The sequence below is a fragment of the Protopterus annectens genome, chromosome 1.part1 (genome assembly GCF_019279795.1).
Source record: "Protopterus annectens isolate FY-2018-M chromosome 1.part1, PAN1.0, whole genome shotgun sequence".
NCBI classification, from domain to species: domain Eukaryota; kingdom Metazoa; phylum Chordata; order Ceratodontiformes; family Protopteridae; genus Protopterus; species Protopterus annectens.
Genome location: NC_056726.1, coordinates 286,837,314 through 286,858,188, shown reverse-complemented (window position 1 = coordinate 286,858,188; position 20,875 = coordinate 286,837,314). Strand labels below are relative to the sequence as shown.

General features: G+C 37.5%; 1 protein-coding gene across 1 annotated transcript in view; it reads right to left on the bottom strand.

Moving 5' to 3' along the window:
* The window catches only part of LOC122804578 (suppressor of cytokine signaling 1-like), a 625,285-nt gene that overhangs the window by 603,737 nt on the left and 673 nt on the right, over positions 1–20,875 (bottom strand). The window lies entirely within an intron of this gene.

The window sequence follows — 20,875 nt, the reverse complement described above, 5'->3', positions numbered from 1 at the left end:
TGCTATACACTTTTATTTTCTACTCTCTTTTTCTTTTCTTTATTCTTTCTTTTTATTTTTTTTTCATATTAATATATAGAAATGCTTTTGATCATATAGACACAGTAAATAATAAGATTTGCATAAAAATTGAGTTGGGACAAAAATTTTGAGTTTTATTACTTATTAATAACTTTGGGCTTAATTTCACTTACATAGAGGCTGTAATAGCCTGTAAAATACATCGCGAAGGTTTTGTCATGTTTAGATGCATTTACACTGCTAAATGAATGTTTGACACTAGTTTTTAACAAGTTTCCCGCCAAAATGTTAAGGGAGACAATCTGGGATGTGGGCTACCTTATGAACAGTGTCCTCGAGTTGTTTCAAAAGCTTCAACTCTCAGAATTCTCACAGAGAAGCTGAAAGCAGTCAATGTGACCTTTGACCCAGATATCACACTGACACACTGCAGATTCAGGAAGAACACTCTACCAGGAAGTAGAACTGATGCAAATGCGACTATGTGAAGGAAAATGAACTCTTTAACATCTAAATGTGAGTTATTTTATATAATTACTTAAATATCTATGTTATAATTCATAAAGTATGTCAGTTATAATGATTTTAAATGATGCAGTTTCTTGTAGTAAGTAAATGTCTTATTTTAGAAGGCATAGAAAATGAAACATTTATTCAAGTGTTTTTGAAAATCTACTTGACTGCAGCATACTAATCTGTGTTAGAAACTTATGTTCCAAACATATACATTACTATAACTCATTTAATTCATCTGATTGACAAGCATAAATAACTTTATAACTCTATTCTGGAAGAAACTGTCATGTGATATATTTTAAATCAGTAGTATAGACATACAAAATACAGATGGCTTTTTTTTTTTTACAATAATGCAAGTGTTTCTGAGAATTTGCATAACTATGCAGTATGATTTATAACAATTTCTATAAATATAATATTTTATTCTATTGACAATAATGAGTATGAGTAAAATGCTCATATACAAGCAATTCAAGGTTTTTTTTTTTTGGAAGCTGTTGACTGCATTTACATGACAGAAAATAGATGCATTTTAATATATGTAATGTCTGAACCTAATTAGCCAAAGTTTTTGATTTAAATGAATGTTAGAACTTATTTTTACATACTTTGAATAAATTAATATGTAAATATGCCTTCTTTTTTTTTTTTTTCTCTCTCTCTCTTTCTTTCACTCTCTCTCCCTCTTTCATGTCTTTTATTTCTCTCTCTCCTCTTGGTTCCTAATATCAAGATTATTTGAATGATATTTGAATACAAGTGTATTATATTACATAGATGTATATAGTAGCATGAATAGTTTTTTAAAAAAAAAAGTTTATTTTAGTTTATATGATGCTATTTTATCAAATGTGTAGTCTTGTCTTGCTAGATAATTGAAATGAAAGCTGTTAATTTAAGTTAAATATAACCAGTATTAAATTGATAAGGTGGTAGCTGAGGTACTGCTGCTTAGGGTAGGGGGTTAACTTGAGTGGTAAATACTACTCTAAGTTGGAGTTTTTAACTCCAGGCTGGATGCAAGGTTTAATCCTTACATTATTTTCACTTGTTCATTGTTATATGTATATAGTTTTGACATCCACAATATATTTTGTACACTCATTGTCACTACAAACAAAATTGAATCCTATACAAAATCCCATAAGAGATTCAATAAATACAGCTATATTTAAAGGTACACCTAAAGGAGGAGATGTAACATTACTTATGTTGTTATTTGTTATTTTGATCATAAGATTCTTAAGTTTTAAAATGCCAAATGACATCTTTAAAAGGAATTTCTTTAAACATTAATGGATTGAATAATCCGTGTAAAAGGGCAAGCCTAATAAGATACATTAATTTACATAAGGCCAACTTAGTCTTCCTGCAAGAAACCCATCTCTTGAAAAAGATATTGATAAACTAGCCACAAACAAATATACAGTATTGGTTAGTTCAGAGCACACTCAGAAAAAAAGAGGAGTGGCTATTTTATGGAATAAAAGTATGCCCATTCCTAAAACCATTAAGTCTTATTAGGATGACAAAGGAATGTTTTGTATGGTTACAATACAAATTAATGGGAAGACTTACACTTTAATTAATGTATATTGGATACCTGGAACTGGTATTAATACAGTGAAACATCATCTTGATAAGATCATATCATTCTCTATAGGAGATATTATTTTAGCTGGTGAATTTAATTGTATACTACATGAAAGTGATACTACCACTATAGGAAAAAGAAGAATTACATCTAATGCAAAACATTTAAATGATTTTGCTAATTCTTATCATTTGAATGATATTAATAATCAGATAGATTCAAAATCATTACCATACACCTTTTTTTCTAACAGATACAAAACTTATTCAAAAATAGATAGGGTCTTTATTTCTAACCAGATGGTACAGATTTAATTAATTCCAAAATCATTTCATGTCCTATATCTGATCATAATTCAATTGTTTTTGAATTCATGATAAAAATACTCATAATGTTCAGATCAAAAGGATACCAGCATACTTAACTCAACTAAAAGACTATAAAGAATATATACTTTCAGAAGTAAAACATTTTTAGACATAAATAATACTCCTGAAGTCTCCATTGTCTATGTTTGGGATGCCTTAAAATCATATCTATATGGACAAAGTATCAGATGGTATAATAATAAAAGGAAATCTTGGGATAAGGAATTGTTAGATATTCAAAGTAAATTAGACTCTTATAAACATAATAATAAAGAAAATATTATGGGCAAGAAAGTTATTGAAGAAATAAACAAACTAAATGAGAAATACAAAGAAATTTTAACTCATAAAGTTAAAATAACTTTAGAGAAATACAAGTTTTTGTCTTATTCAATAAGCCCCAAATACTTACATAGACTTAAAAATAAAACAAAAAGGTTGAATAAACAAAACAATATCAAAGAAATCTTTTCTCTAAGGAAAAAGAAGAATGTTTCTAATATACCAGAAATACTAGATGAATTTAGAAATCACTTTCACAAAATTAACCATAATAACATTAACATGGAACCTAAAGATAAAATAAAGGAGTTTATAACCACAAACATGAATAAAAAGCTTAATAAACAACAGATTAAACTATTGGAATAAAGTATTTCACATACAGAGGTTATTACACAAATAAATAAGCTTAAATCAAACAAAGCACCGGGTAATGATGGTATTATACCAGAGATATATAAAATCCTTTCTAAAAGTACATATTCATTAATACATAAGGTTTTTATTTTGGCCCAAACTGAGTTAATAACCCCCCCATCTTGGCAATATACATTTATTTCGCCAATTTTAAAACCTAATAAAGATCCAACTAGATGTACTTCATATTTTTGCTGATAGATTGAAGACAATCATCCCCGGCATTATAGATATAGATCAGACAGGTTTCATTGTAAATAGAAATACTTTTGATAATATAAGAAGAACTTTAACATTAATTGATTTTGCAAATAGGAAAAATAAAGATTTAACACTTATTAGTCTTGATATAAGTTCAGCATTTGATTCAGTAAGTTGGGACTATCTGTTTACTTTACTGAAGTTCACAAACTTCTCAGATGCATTTGTAAATCTAATTGAGCATTTATACAAAGGAACATTGGCTTATAATAAGGTAGGAACATATGTTTCACAAAAAATACCCATTTTTAAAGGTACAAAACAAGGATGTCCACTTTCTCCACTATTATTCACTTTAGTAATGGAGCCTTGGGCTAATTTGATCAGAAACAGTACTGACATAGAGGGTTTTGAAATAGATGAAAATACAACATCCAAAATTCAACTTTTTGCAGATGATGTTCTAATTACATCAGCAGGATCTAATTCTTCTATGCAGTCTCTATTTGATAAAATGATGAATTTTAAAAGTATTTCTGGTTTAATATTCAATGAAGAAAAACTAAAATACTACCTATATATACACGAAAAATATTCTCATTAGTGATTTTACTAAATATGTACCCAATTCAGGTCAGATAACTTATTTAGGTATAATACTATCTAAAGATATTAAATCTATTATATATAATAATTATAATACCTGTTTTCTTAATATGCAAAATCGTTTTAATACCTGGAATAATATGTTTTTTACTATGGAGGAGAGACTTACAATTATTAAAATGATAATATTCCCCAAAATTTTATACTTAATACAATCAATAATACTTCCACCTACAAAAATAATTATTAAGAAACTGAATACACTAATGTTAAATTTCCTATGGGCACCTAATAGACCTAGGATTGCATTAAAGAAACATACTAATAGCTGGTCTCAAGGGGGTATTTCTTTTCCAGACTTTAATTTATATACTATCTCTTCTATTGTAAAAGTTATTACTTTATTAATAGATCAGTCATATGTTGCAAAATGGAAAGATTATTGGGAGCTAATTAGTATGCACTTCATGAAAATCTCCTTAACACATAAAACTATGATTGTAAATAACTCCATGTTATGGTTACTAAAGGAATTTTGTACTTCACCTATTACACCTAAACATATGGTTTGTTACCCATTAAATATTATTATTAGCTATCATAACTTTATATTCATGCACCCTAAGTATAGGGAATGGAATTTTATTATATTCCTATAATGTATACTCAGGGTATGCTTTTGTCATCTACTTCTGAAGGAACTCATTTAGCTATAGATAATGATCTAAAGTACTGGTATCAGTTGATATCTGATAATAAAGTTAAAAATCTAGATTTCTTAAAACAAGAATTTGATCTAAGAGAAACTTGCTGGTTAGAGGTTCAGACCTTTAGACAACATCTCATTAATAAAATAGATCTAATGTCTATAACAGTTAAAGAATCTATTCCAACACTGATTGATTACTTGATATTAAATTTACAACATAAAGTTTCTGATAAAGGTAAACTTTCATACATACATAAAATTATCAGACAAGAAACTTTTTACAGTGTAGATACATACTGGAATTATTTCACTTCTATTAATGGGGACCCACCAAATCAACAAGATAAACAATATATATTGGAATCTGCTTATAGAACTATGTCTTCCATTGTCTGGAGACTTTATACATGGAAATTTTTACATAGATATTTTTATACACCTTTGATGATGAATAAAATAAATAATAAAGATAATCTATGTAAGAGATGTAATGTAGAAATTAATGCTGACTGGGCTCATATGTTTTATGACTGTATAAAATTGAAAGAATACTGGAAGTCAATTAATGAATTTTTGCAGGCTCTCTTTACAGATAATTTCATTATTTCTAAATCTCTTATATTATTCAACACACCTGTACCTCAAAGTGTTAAAAAGGTTAAGCTTCCCTTGTTATGGTCTATTCTAGCAGTGGCTAGGAAAATAATAACCAGAAATTGGATTTCAGATACACCTCCTTCGTTCAATGAATTTAAAAATGTTATGAATATAGTGTGCCATATGGAAATAAACACAATTAGGTCAAGAACAACTAGAAAAACATCTTATTATATTTTATGGGATAATTTACAAAATTTGTTAAAAAAATCCTAATTTCAATAGCATGGTATTTTAGTTTAATTAATTGATCTGATTGTAGTGGATGTCTTTGTAAATACTTTAGTTGTTTTGTTGAATGTTATAATCATATCTATTTTTAATTACTTGCATAAAATTGTTATGATATTTCTCTTGTATGTTAAAACAATAAACCTGTTTTGAAAAAAAAGAAGGAAACAAATAATTGGTGTGACCTCCTAATTTCTTTAGTTCTGTTGAGATAGAAACGTAATTGTCTGTGAACAACCAAAAGGTGTAAGCAATATTCACCTTTATTAGAAAAATTTGGAAAGAGACAGGTAATTCTATTGTCTGATTAATGCTGGACTCTTCAGACCACTTTTGCAAGAAAGGATGGGTTTGTTTTGAGTGTACCTCTATTCCTATGGAAAATTAAGTAAGGGGGGCTTGAAAATAAGGCTTGCAATTCAGAAACTTGTCTCGCAGATGTGATAGCTATAACTGAAAGTGTTTTCCAAGAGAGGAACTTCAAGTCACAAGTAGCCTCTGGTTCAAAGGCTACTAGAGACTGCAAAACAACAATCACGTCCCATTGTGGTAGGGGGTCCTTAAATGGGGGGCTTTAAATGGAGAGTTCCCTTGAGGAAGACCTTACAAAGTCTGTGAGAAATTAAAGGTAGATCTCTGAAACCAATATGAAAGTTAGAGACGGCTGCTAGAATGATCTTAATAGTAGAAATAGAAGCTCCCTTAACAAAAAGGCTGGCCAAAAATTCTAAAACTTTCCATTAGGGCTAAAAAGGGGTGAGGCCATTGTTGCAAGCTCTGATCAAAAATCTCTTCATATTTACTGAGGAAGAGATTCCTGGTGGATGGTTTATGGGATGACAGTAAGATTTTCCATACTGGGGATGGAATATCATAATGCCTGGTGATTAATGGAATTGGAGGAACCAAGCGGTTAGCTTGAGACTTTGAAGATTAGGATGTATCAGTCCCTGAGGTTGATACAGAAGGTCCAGAACTGTGTCCAGAATCCATGGACGGTGAACTAGATGAGGTGGATAGGAAGGGAAATCAAATTTGTTGAGGCAAGAAGGGTGCAATGAGAATTATTCTGATTCTCAACCTGGCTGCTTTCTTGAGGAAAACAGGCATCAGAGGGAAGGGGGAAAGACATAAAGGAGACCCGGGGACCAACTGAGGAGAAGAGTGTCTCTCGGGGACTCCCCCTGATTTCAGGGCAAAAAAGCTTCTGGACTTGTTGTTTTGGGGGGTAATGCAAAAAGGTTGCAGCAAGGTTGGCCCCAGCAATGAAAGATCTTTTTTGCTACCTTGTGATTGAGAGGCCACTCATGAGGCAGTAGAATACATCTGCTTAATTTGTCCGCTATCACATTTGAACTACCCAAGATGTGCATTTATATCAGAAAGTGGTCAAAGGCAATGGCCTATTGACACACTCAGAGGGCTTCTCAACACAGGGGATAGGATTTGGTTCCCCCTTGCTTGTTGATGTTTCAGATTACGGACATATTTTCTGATTGAACTGCAATCGTGTTCTGAGGTAGGGAAGAGTGGAATGCTTGCAATGCTAGTAGCACTGCCCTCAGCTCCACAATGTGGATATGCAGATTGGCTTCTATCAGGGACCAAGTGCCTTGGACTGTCTTTCCCAGATAATGCCCCACACCCCATCTGGAAGGCATCCGTGGTCACTGTGGCCTTGAGTTGAGAAGGGACAAAGGGGTGACCCAAAAGGATTTGATCAGATTCCATCCAACAGGACAGGTCCTTTTTGCAGCGGCTTGTAAGGAGTATGGGGTGGTTCATTGGATGGGTTAGAATGGTTCATAGGTAGGTACTAGACTATTGGCCCTAGGGCCTATATAAGCCTAGCCAAAAGGTTACCCTGGCTTTCACCACCCAAGAAAATTATTTTCCAGTGCCCCTGTTGAGCAGAGCCACAGAAGTGATCCTTGGGGTGAATTTCCTATCTCTCATCCAATCATTAAGAATTTTCTTGAAGAGTGCTAATGAGAAGCTTTGTTTGATATAGACAGATAGTTTGTTCCAGAGTATGGGATGTCTCTGGGACAGAAATCTATCCCTCCAGCATGCTCTGTTTATTGTGGTGACAAGGTTTAGGTCCCTAGGTTCGACATAGCTTTGTATGTTAGGCAGAGATCGCCTCTGAGTAAGTGATATGCGATGGAGTAAAGCTGGAGTTTTTTGAGACAGTCTGCATAGGGCATCTGTTTGAGGCCGGTAATCCTCTTTGTGAGGTATTTCTGCAGCCTTTCCAGTTGTTGTAGATGTCTTGTGAGGTACATACCAAAAGGGGCACTGTATTCTATAATGGGTCTAATGAGTGACGAATAGAGGGGAACAATGACCTCTTTTTTCCTGGATGAGAAACCTTTTGTGATGAGGTGTGCTACGTAGAAGGATTTCCTGACTACTGTGGTGATGTGCTTATCAAAGGAGAGACTACTGTCCACCTGTGTCCCAAGGTCTCTTATCACACTGGTTCATAGGTTGATACTAGGCTATCAGCCCATGGCCTATACAAGCCTAGCCATAACAATTCCCTGGCTATTTCTTCCCACAGTATTTACTTCCCTGGATCCCTGTCTAGTAGGGTGACTGACATGATCCCTGGGGTGAATTTCCTAGCTCCCAAACTATGTGGTAGTTCATGGGTACAGAGTTTTTACCAAAAGGGATGTTAATGCACTTTTTGGCATTGATCTTGAAGCCATGACTTTGACACTAAGCATCTGTCTCAGTGAGGCCCTTTTGTAGGATGCCCACATCATTAGGAGTTTCGATTATGGCTCCTAGTTTGCGGTCATCTGTGAACTTCGTTAGCAAAATACCTCCTGTGTTAGCCTGTACTTCAGAGAAGTAGATACCAAACAGGAGAGGGCCCAGGACTGAACCCTATGGTACTCCACTTGTCACTGATCTAAAGTCAGATTTGGAGTCTGCTACTTTTACAGTGTGGGTTCTGTCAGTGAGCCAGTTGGCAACCCATCTTGTGACATAGGGATTTATACCTAGTTTAGTGAGTTTATCTATAATTCCAGTGTGGGGGATGGTGTCAAAAGACTTGGCGAGATCTAGATTGGCTGTGTGAACCACCTTACCCTCATCTATGGCTTTGGTGACCACTTCAAAGAAGTTTATCGGGTTTAGGAAACATGATCTTTCTTTTACAAACCCAAACTGGGTGGGGTCCAGAGTATGGACATTACCAATGTCATTGTTTAAAAGTTCCGTGATGATACGTTCCATAGCCTTGCCGAAAAGGCTCATCAGGCTAATGAGGCGGTAGTTCCTGAGCTCCGTGGTGGCTCCCCCTTTGTGGAGTGGGATAACTGTCACTGTGTGCCATTCAGTGGGCACAAAGCCTGAGGTGAGGCTATGATTGAACATGGTACTTAGGTGGAGTGCCAGTTCATTCTGTAGTTCATGTAGAATGCAGCCTGGGATGTTGTCAGGTCCCATGGATGCTGTTTTCTTGGCTTTGGAGAGTGTGGTTTTTACCTGTGCAACCGTGATTACAGGAACTTTCCATTCTTCTGGTATAGAGATGGGCCCTTTAGGGGATGAGAGGGGGGTAAAGTTAGCACTGAACCTATCTGTCAGGATGTTGGCAATATCAGTTGGTTCTGTATATTTAGTGACATTGTGCTGTAACTCAGAGCAGATCTGAGTGTTGCCATTGAGATTCTTGACATAGCTATAGAATGCTTTGTGGTTGTCTTTAGAATCAGTGGCGATTTTGTTTTCGTAACTAATTTTGGAGGATTTTATGAGGGATCTCAGCTTTTACTGAGGCTGACTAGTGAGTTCCTCCAATCATGGGATTTTACTCTTTTTTGCAACAGTTTCTTTCTTCTGCTGCAGAGTTTGTTTTATGGCAGGGGACCACCAGATTGGCTTCCTTTTTTTGGAGGATAGCATCTTGGTTCTGTTAAGGATTGCACGATCCATACACTCATGTAAGTGCTTATAAAGTGCATTTGTGTAGGATTCAGCAGTCGTACCTCTATTGTCCGTCTGCATGGGTGTCGTGAAGTTTGCCACTTCTGTCTTAAGAAGTGTAAAGTTGGCTTTGGAGAAATTTTTTACGGTGGTTTCCCTAATGGGGGGTGGGATGTGGATGTCTAAGGTGATTAGCTTGTGGTCGGATCAGACCAACAAGGAATTGACCTCTGGTGTGGAACAGCAGTTGCCCATGTTGGGAATGACCAGGTCTAAGATATTTCTGCCCCTGGTGAGGGTGTGGATAAGTTGATTCAAGGTGCTGGAATTTATGAATTCCAGAAAACGTTGAGCAAAAGAGTTGGTACATGAGTAGTTTTCCAGTTAATGGTGGGGTAGTTGAAATCGCCCATTATTAGGGTGTTAGGTTGCACCCTAATATTTTCCAGTGTATCAAGAAATGAGGAGTGGGAATCCTGGGGCATGGTGGGGGATCTGTGGCAAGCTACTATTTGGATTACGGTCTTGCCCAGAGTTAGCTGCACTTGGATAATCTCGGGTGCATTGTGCTGAGCAACTAGCCTGGAGTTGTGGATATCCTTAATGAATATGGACATGCCTCCACCTTTAGTGTTTTGGTCCAGGTTAGGTGGCCAAAAGGTGTGGTATCAATTATAGTCTGGTAATGCAGGGGTGCTCTCTGGAGCCTTGAACCAGGTCTCTGTCACTGCACAGATGTTGATGTTCTCCATTTTAAGGAGTGTCTCGCGTGAGTGCATTTTGAGGTTTAGACTTCTAGCATTGAGTAGCATTACCCTCAGAACATTGATTCGCAAGAAGCCATTGTAGTAATGTCATGTGAAATCTTGCTAGTGGGACCAGAGTGATTACCGCTGCCATGGACCCTAATGTTTGAAGCATTAGCTGAGCTGGTACTTTGTTTGAGCCCAGGAGGGAATGAACTTGAGATCATATTTTCTGTAGCCTGTGGGAAGGCAGAGAAGCCACACAAGGGAGAGTGTTGTGATGAGCTTCGATAAATTCCATATCCTGAGAGGGGTCAGTTGAGACTTTGTAAAACTGACTATGATTCCTAGCTGCAGGAACAATTGCAGGGTGAGATCTGTCACCTGAAGCAGTAGATGCCTGGAGGAAGCAGTGATGAGCCAGTCATCTAGATATGGAAACATGAAGAATCTGTGCAGCGTCAAGTGAGCTGCTGCTGCTGCCATACATTTAATGAACACCCTGGGGGGGCTGTGTTGAGACCAATGGATAGCACCCTGAACTGATAGTGAATGGCTCTTAGCCAGAATCGGAGAAACCTTTGAGTGTTTGGCCATTTTTATATGGTAGTACACATCTTGAAGGTCTATAGAGTACATCCAACCATTTTCCTCTAAAAAGGGAAGTACTGACTGAACCATGACCATTCGGAATTTGGACTGTCAAACAAAATTGCTTAGAATGCTGAAATCCAGAATCGGTCTCCAGTCTCCTGTCTTTTTTGGCACAAAAAAGAATCTTGAGTAAAATCCAGATCTCATCTGGTCTGGTGGGACTTCTTAGATGACTGTTTTTTCTAGCAGCTTTTGTATTTCCATGGCTGCTTGGTCCCTTTGACTGGGTGGAACATCTGGGAGTCTTATTAGAGTTCATGGATAAAGAATGAAAGGGATACGTTATCTTCTGAAAATCATTCTTAGCACCCTGGCATCTGTGGTTATTTGTTGCCAGGTGGTTGGGTGCAAAGACAATCTTCCCCTGACTGCCTCCAGAGGCAAGCAATCGTGCCTTCTTTCAGGAGTGCTGATAGGGTTGGGCCAGAGAAGGACTCTCTGAAACATTGGGTCTGTGAGCCATCTCTGCCTCTAGAATGGTGTCTTCCATTGGAACTTATCCCTCTGCCCTGAGGGGAGTCTATACCACGTATGTCCTGGAACGGCTTCTGGGATTTCTTGAACCACATTTTCCCATTCATCTGATTCCTGGAATAGGCTTGTCGGGGAGCAGAAAAACATATGCCCACTGCAGACAGGGTCCTTCCATCCTTCTCACACCTGGATAGAGTTTCCTTAACTTTGTGGCCAAGCAAGGAAACTCCGTCAAATGGAGCGTTGATGAAGGAAGACTTGAATGGCTCCACAAACTCACACAGGTGCATCCAAGCTGTTAAATATATATTTAGACACTTGTAATAGTGCATGTACACTTCTCCTTGTTAAAATACATATAGTAAAATATAGACATTTGGATGCATGTACATTTGTTTGTTAGCATACATACATTAAAGGGTTAAACTTCTCTTAGCTAAAAAAATAAGTAGAAAATAAAAGACATTCTATTGTGTGTAATACAAATGTTCTGTGGCTGGTACAACTTCAAGGAAAAATGCTGACAAGGATTACTCCTTCATTTCTGAGACCCCGGATGCAGGAATGAACAAATCCCTAATGGCTGGAAACAGAAACAATTTCCTAACAGGAATGACTCCCTAAAAGTTTAAGGTTGTCACATAATTCACCTTGAAACAGAACACAAATTACCTTATCAGCAGACTGCATGACATCAGATGCATTCCAATAGCATTAACATCAGACTGTTTCATGGACAAGATCCAAATGGTACAAAAAAGTGTATATAAAAGACTGAAAGTGTATGATGGTAGATATGATTTTTGTTAGATCTGGTACATGGAGGAACACATTTGTTCTGAGGTAAATGGAGAATAAAAAGCTATAATTCATACATGCATTGAAAAGCTAAATTTGGTACATTAAAAGCTGTAAACTGTGACAGTATTGTGCATGTCTGTTACATAGACAAGTTATTTTATTAGTAACTGCACATAAGTTAATATAGTGTTGAAAAAGTTAATAGTCTGCAAAGTTCAGTGCATTAATCAGACTTTGGTTTCAGCAAGCAGCATAATTTTAAATAACTCTTCACAAACGTGTCATCACAAAGCAATGCCTGAACCTGCTGACCTGGTTGTCACTTTGGCTGCATGTGTATTTAGCCTCATGGACAAATTTGAGATAGACTCTATGGTAGCTAACTCGGAGGCCACTTTGTCATGGACACCCTCAGCTACAGCTCCTGCTAGGGTATGCTACAGCTCCTTGACCAGATCCCTCTGGAGCCTTGTAAAATGTGCCAAAAAAATTCAAGGACCTAAGGGTAAAGGTTGACGATGTGTAACTCTGCTTCCCAAATCTGCCCATCACCCTAGACTCCCAGTTAGGGGCATGTACAGTGGAACTTTCCTCAGCCAGTTCCTTTCTAGTGGCAGCCGGTACCACCATGGCACCTACTGCTAACCCTTTAGCTCAGTGTTGATGATCCTCAGGAGTGGAGAGTATTTTAGCTGGTCTCTGAAGAATCAGTTCTATCAAGTCAGGAACCTTCCAAATCCACTGAGCAATCCTTGTAGGAAGGGTCTTTGTGCTTCCAGTCACCCCTCTGTTTAAGGAGCTCCAGGCTGTCTCCAAAGTAGATGTCTCCTGGGGGTGACCAGAGGGAACCCTCACTCTGATTGAAATCTGTGTCCTCAGTGATGGGCTCTTCAGGGGAGTCCAGATGTTTCCTCTTACACAATTTCTTCTGAAGGGCCTCATCAGTGGAAATATCTGGAGAGGACTCAGAAATGGGGTGACCCTTGGTTGGTATGCCTTGCATCCTTGCCTGTCCAGGCACAGAGGTTGGTGGTAGCTCTGGATTAGCAGGGTTCAAGGGGTGAGACTCCAGTAACACAAGAGCCACTGAGAAGAAGCAGTGGCCGGGGATCTCTCCATAGCTTGCAAGGCAGCCACCCCCCCAAGAAGGGATGGGCACCCAGCACCAAAACAGACAAACTCAGAACCGGGGTCACACTCTGCTTTGAGAGACCTACCTGCAGAGCCAGCGCCGAGGAAGGCCCTGCAGTCGAAGCAGTCAGAAGTGGTAAGGTCGGCTCTGAATAAAAAATTGGAGTTGACGCAAACCCACTAGACCCAACAGTCCTGCAGAGCCAGCACCGAGGAAGGCCCTGCAGTTGAAGCAGTGTGAAGTGGTAAGGTCGGCTCTGAATAAAAAATTGGAGTTGACGCAAACCCACCAGACCCAATGGTGGAGGACTGATCCCAGGGACTCGTCAGTTCTGAAGGCACCAAGAGAGTCAGGGCCATGCCTGGAACCGAAGACAAGTAAGAAATCGGTGCCGAGACCATAGGAGCCTGTGTGGATGGAGTTGAGAGCACTAAAGCCTGTGAAGAGATCAAAGGAGGAGTATATGGGGAAGTAATGGGAAAGAATTCCCCTGCCCCAGGAGGGAGAGGGGCTGAGAAGATGGAGGAAGACCCCTAGCTGTCAGAAGCTGATCCACCAACCTCACTATTATCAACTTTGGAAAGACTTCTGCTGGAGCAAATGGACAACACTTAGGGGCTAGGAACCTGACCTAGAAAGGGGTTGATTGATGGTGAATATGTAGTCCTAGGTGCCAAGGAAGATTCAGTACCAGGGCAGAAGGTAAGAGCTGTGGTGCCACAGGAGATGGTACTGATGTGGTAACTAAAATAGTCGGCACCACGGTAGGAGTCATTTCTCAAATCGGTGTCATAGTTTGTCGGTGGCACTGAGGTAGAGGTCGGTGCCAAGGAGTCACAGTGTTCCAAAATATTTGGAACCTTGGATTTCGGTTCTGAAGAGGAACCAGTCGAAGGGTGTTTGTTTTTCAGATGTAGGTGTTGATGGAGACGTCTGCACCTAATATGTAAATTTTGCGCCATAGGCCTGAGGAGACTGGTTGGTTGGCCTTCGACAAAGCTTCCTCAAAAGGGGCCTTAGGAGAAGCCCTTTAAGGATTAATTCATTTCTACACTTCACCAGAGCTCTATTACTGAAGCCCGGCAGATAGAGCACTCTACATCAAGATGAGAAACACCCAAGCAATATACACAGTTTTCATGACTGTCCAAATTCGGCATTTTCCTGCAGCAGTCCTGACACTCTTTAAACCCAGTGATTGACTTTGATTTATCTGCCATTTTATGACTAGAAAGGATAAGAAATCAAGAAACACACAATTGCTCAGTTTTGAAAAGGGGAAAACCTACCAATGATGGTAGGAGAGATTACCAATGGTAAAGGAAAAGGAATAGAGGGGAACTACCAACTATGGTAGGCAAGACGTACCCAAGGGTACAGGTTAAAGAGAAGAACGCACACAAAGAGAAAGGGTTGACAAAGATCAGATATTTCTAAATAACCTAAGTAAGACAAAGTTATAAAAAGTAGTTGGCTGCGAGAGAGAGGCTGACATGTCTTTTCTATAAGAGCGGCAAATAAGATCTGAGGTAATGTAGAGAGAGGCATTATGGGTAGACATACTAGCTTGAGAGTTTTTTGGCTGACACCAGCTATATAACGGCCAGATCGGTTCCAAGGGTAGGAACTGTAACCCATCAGTCAAGAATAGATGAAGACTGACAACATCAGATGATATGTTACAATGTTACAAAAAGTCTGAGACCTCATATGAGATCATTACTAGCCAATGTCCATGAAGACAGAATCCAATAATTCATGTCCTTGCACCACTGATTCAATTTTCTTTTGAAGGACTCCAGCATTTCAGCCATTCTTTTTAAATATGCAACTTATTCCCTCTTCATCCTGCTCTAAATTATCTCTATCAAATTTTTTATTCATATTATACAGTCAACCAAGAACAACTGCTGGCTATTTTATCAAGCCTCAAAAATGATTTTAGTTCCTTTAGTTTTATATACAGGTCATGCATATTTTTATCAACCAGAGGAACATTTGTGGATAGATTTTTATCTGGGAGGGGTAGAGGCCAAGGGTCAAGTGAGATAAGTTGATCCTTCCATTAGAACAAGGTGGCTTGGGATTACCTGATACGAAGGGTATTTTACAGCTACACAGTTAAGGCTAAGATATGTAATGCAAGCAGAAAACTATAATTCAAAGCTGAAAAGGATAATGATGAAGCAGGGAGAAATTCAGGAAATAATGAGAGAATGGGATTTTGGATACAGATTCTTAAGTAGAATAACAGCCACATAGAGTATTATATTCATAAAGTAACTGAAAGTGTTCTAAGAGCTAAGCCAAAGTGAGAATGGAAAAAGGATTTTGTGTCAATAGGATACCTATTCTCTATACCCTAATTGCAGTCAAGGGGGGGTGGAATTTACTGGAGGAAACCTGTAAAGGAATGAAGGTATTGGGAGCAAATAACTAGAGAGGAAACGGTAATAGAATGGGAATAGGCTACGAAGACATTTGGATTGTATGTTATAGATTGCATTCCCTATCAGTGACAGATAATCAGAGTATAGGCAAAGGGAAAGGACTAGGGAATGCCAAAGAGAAAGACCTGCTCTTGTATTGCTTTTAGTTGAATCTAGAACAGAAACTGTTAAAAAAAGGGAGAATTAGTAGGGCATATAAAATATTATATGATAACTACAGGAATCAATCAGTGGAAGTTAGAAAAGAGTGGAAGAGAGACTGGATAAACAATTTACAAGGAAACAACGGGAGGGCATATATATGTATAGCCCCCAAATATGCAACAAAGATTTAGGATTTTTGCTTTGACCTGTTTGCACAGGTATTTTTATACTCCAAGCATTCTCCAAATAATTTTTCCTCAGGTAGATGGCAAATGTTGGTGGAGTGATGGGGAAGAAATAAGTAACTGGGACATCTGTTTTGCGAGTGTAGTGAGATGGAAGACTTTAAAAATTTCCCACATAATGCTCTGTCAGAAATATTGAGTGGGCAAATGAATGTAACTAAAGGAATTATTTTTTGAGCTGGGATACAGGATCTGAATTGCCTATACTCAGTAAGGCTTTGTTATGTTTAATTCTGGTGGCTGCCAAAAACAATTACTAAAAAATGAAAATCAAAGTCTAAACCAGCTGCACCTGAAGTAGTGAATAATGTAACAGAAATAAAATAATTGTCTTTAAAGGTAGGAGTAAACCATAGAAAATAGGGAATTGTGGAAACAATACATGCAGAATAATGTTTTAAAGGAGGAGTGAGGTTTAAAGGAAGGCAGGAATTGACCAATTTATGTAATGCTGGATTAATGATAATTGAATAAAAATATATGCAGTGTATAATGTTTGTAACTAAATATGTTACCATAGTTTGTTTTCTTTTATATAAATGTACGTTTGCTTATGTGCTTATGTCTTAAGTCATGATTCAATAAAGGTGTTACAAACAAACAGCAACAAAAAAGAAACGTCCAGATAACATTTTATAATTTCACTCTTTAAACATTTAAATTCCCATAATAAGCCCCTCCTCAGAATTCTACAGTGCACAAAGTATGAATTTAATTTATTTAATCTCTCCTCATAATTTAAGGTTTTTACCCATTCCAATTTCATAGTAAAACGATTTTGAACTCTCTCTAGCTTTGTATATTCCTTAAATTGTTTTATTATGGATTTATAAATTGCTCCCTTTATGTTAAAATCTCTAGATGATTTTCTTCTTAGTGAAGTTCTAATTATAATTTTTTTTCAAGACATTACTCGTGTAACCTCCAGAGCTTAGCTTTCCATTTGCATTCACATTAACCTCTAAACCCTTGAATTCTACACATTTTCCAATGCACTTATCTGCTTTACCTAAATGTATAGTTTTACATTGTATTTTATTAAATTCCATCCTATTCATTTTTCACATTTAAGCAATCTATCTAGGTAATTCTGAAGGATCAACTGATCACATATTGAAGATGCAAGGGCAGCTATTTTTGTATTATCTGCAAGTTTTCTGGTCCAGCAATTAGCTGTTACTGGAAATGTAGACATAAAAAAGGAATGGACCTAGTATAGAACCCTGTGTTACCATTCCTTTCATAAAATATTCTTTTGACTTGACTCCTCACACCTGGACTCCAACTGATTTCCCACTTAGCCAGTTTTCTATCCAATGAACTACATAAAAGCCAAACCTTCCATTTTTGATGTCCAGAAGGACTGACGCATACAGACTGAAACACCTTGGTCAAGTCTATGTATTTTACATCCAAAGGGAAGATAGAATCAACAACAAGGATTATATCTAAATAAAAATATATAAGATTTTTTACAGGTAATCTTCCTTTTCTAAGGATTTTCAGGTTCATAAGGTGATGGGTCTAAAACTGGTTACCTTGTGTTATCCCGCTTTAGGAATGGAAATGACATTACCACATTTCCACTGTTTAGAAACTACTTTAAATTGTAGTCACCTGTACTTGTCAAAAATGTCCCGTTCAAACTGTCTGGACCTGGAGCTGGATTCCTTTTAATAACCTGAATAGATTTTCTAATAGTTTCCTCAGTAATGGGCAGTGTATGTAAGTTTCAGTTAACTCATTAACCTCATCATCTCACCCTTTAACATCATTCACAATATTTGAGAAAAACAAAATCAACAGAGTGGTCCACCAGAATAAGAATTTTAGATCTGCAGAATGGATCAGTTCAAACGGAGGCTAAGTTAATTTCTGTAACAAAAAATTGAGGTCCTAAAGTAGAGTTTCACCTCTTAGAGGAGGCAGAATGCGTATTTTAAAAAGGTTCTGCAAACTCTTTGAGAGGCAGGGGATTGAATGTTGATTCTCTCGTGAAAATTAAATACAGCTACCAAATGAACTTTAGGAAAAGTCATTTTACCAGCTGTCATTAAGTAGTAACTGTTTAGTGCCCCTTCAACTTGGAACCAAGGACATATGTCCCTTTCCTGTGGAGCTGCAGTCAAGAAAAGATATTGCTGCAATGGTCTACAAAGAGATCAGGATGTCTTTTTCAACTTAATGTTTCTGTCAAGCTTGCCAAGATTATCTGAAGTGGATACTTCTTTTCTTGACTTTTTCCCACTAGAATGTACATACATTCAAGGCTGGTGCAAGCAGATCTGTGCTCATGTCATTCCATGCTGGTTTGTTTGAAATTCTCAGGACCCTAGGAATTTTCTTGTGGTGAGCCTGGTCAGAGGTATGCACAAGAGAACTCCTTCTTGTAAGAAATCAACATGAACCACCTGTAGACCTGTTTTCAACCTCATTCTTTTATAGAAAATGTAACTTCTATTCCTATCTCAGCAACACCAACATCTTTATTTGTGCTAGTAACAATAAAGCTTACAGAGCAGGATGCCTGAGATTTTGCCACTCCAGCTTTCTAGTATACATAGTCTGATGCAGAGCATACAGTCATATTTAAGAAAAGCAATCTGAATGCTCTCACAAAGAATCTATCAACATCAATATGCTATCCATAACCACCATAGCCACAAAGCTGTCAAGCATTGGCTACCTTAGGACCCCTACCTACCTTTCAACTTGATATCTTAGAAACTTGTCCTCATCCCCTCAGGATCTAGAATCTTTACTGGAAGTTAAAGAGCTGAAGTGGCAAATTGAACTCAGTCCCAGTATCTACCAGGACTCAGTGAACAGATCTCCATTAAAGGTTTTTTAAAGCCAAGAAAATGGAACCAGAACAACAACATTAATGGATACAAGAATAATAACATACAGAAATTACTTTTAAATCCATCTGGAACCCACCCTACCTTTCTTCAAGCTTCAACCTTTGTAAGCATGATCCAAAAGAACCACAGGGTAATTAGACAGTACAGCACTGTAGGAAGGCCATGAACCACCTCAGTCATCTTAAAGCCAAGATTTCTTTCTCATTTTGGAATTTTTTTTAAACTATTTTAATTGAACAACCCAGTTATTTAACCTCAGGACATTTGTTCAATATTTTGCTGTTTTTCTTCTATTTTACATTTAAGGTGAGTATGAACAGACATCCTTCCAACTGTTCCCTTTTTTAAGTTTACTTCAGCTTTACATTGTATACATTTATCCATACATAGTCAAAATTCAGAGTAAAAGATAAAACTGTTAAGAATTTTATCTTAGTTGTTATTGCATGTACTCAGTTTAGCAAACCATCTTGTCATACCTTCCATTGTATTTGTTTTCCCACTGAGCGTTTTTATCAATGTATTTTTTCATGACACCCTGTTGCATGTCTTTATGAGGATTCTGTTTTAGCACTACCCAAACTTTAACACATTCTCAGTCAACAACAGAGAATCAAGATAGATGTCACTCTTTCCCAATGCTACCCCCATCAAGCTGCTTACATATCCCTTAGTCACTCTTTAGTAATCTAATACCTTTATGCTTCATTAAGTTTAATTTTAAAAGTTCCCTTTCATACAACATTCAGAACATTTTTACATAAGATAGGCACCTTGGGATATACAAAATGATTCACATCCTAGCTGACTCTTTTAATGTACAGTGGTGTATACTTTCTAAGAGGTAATTACAATAGAAACTAAGCCAGCTCCATGGTTTTGACAGAAAAGGATCTGAATTTGCTACAGATGTTCGGATTTTGACTAGTGGCTCAGAGCTCTGTAGAAGCTGGCCAGAGAGGATGGGGTGAGTGCCACTTCACCCACTCTGGCAGAGGGAGGTTTCTTTACTTGCCACATAGGATGACACCTAATGGGGGCACTAGTTCTTAACAAGCCAAGACAGCCTGCACAGCAATGCATAGCAACAGTAAGTGGAGAGGGAGCCAGTGTGCAGGGACACTTCTCCCCTTGGAGGACTGCAATATCTGACTCAACAGAGCTGGCAGGGTGGCAATATGCTCCCAAAAGGGAGAAGGCAAACTGCCCCAGGCCTGACCCACTCTCTACCACCGGACTCCTGTTAGAGAATGAGGAGCTGATTAGGACTCTTGGAATGGAATAAATGGGTTGTAGAGCTCTCACTTAGCCCAGGAGTGCCCAGCTGCCATGGGCCTGCAAAATACTGGTAAAAAACCCAATAGGCAAGGTCCTAGGGGGAGCCAAAGAATGGAGGTAAGAAGTCATATTTTCTCCTGTAAAATATATTTTTTTGTTCCAGTAACTACAAGCTTGTCTTTAAAATGTTGCCCTTTTCATTCTGGTCATCAAAAATGTCGTTCACCTAGTTATTTGTGTCTTTTTTCCCTCTCCTTTTCAAACATTACACTCTGTCTTGAATAGCATACTTAACATAATAATGTACAATAGAGTCCATAATGCAGATGTGTAAATGAAAGAAAGCAAGCAAGTAAATAAGTGCATCTTGTTGTAGGTTAAGGTGGCCTGCATGGTCAAGTGATAGCATATCTTTGTATATCATAATGCAAAATAGTTAATAAAAAAGTATGTATTGATCCACAACTGAAAAATGACAATGATCTAATTACAGTACAACAAACAGAATAATCCTACATCAAGTTATTACATCTACCCAGA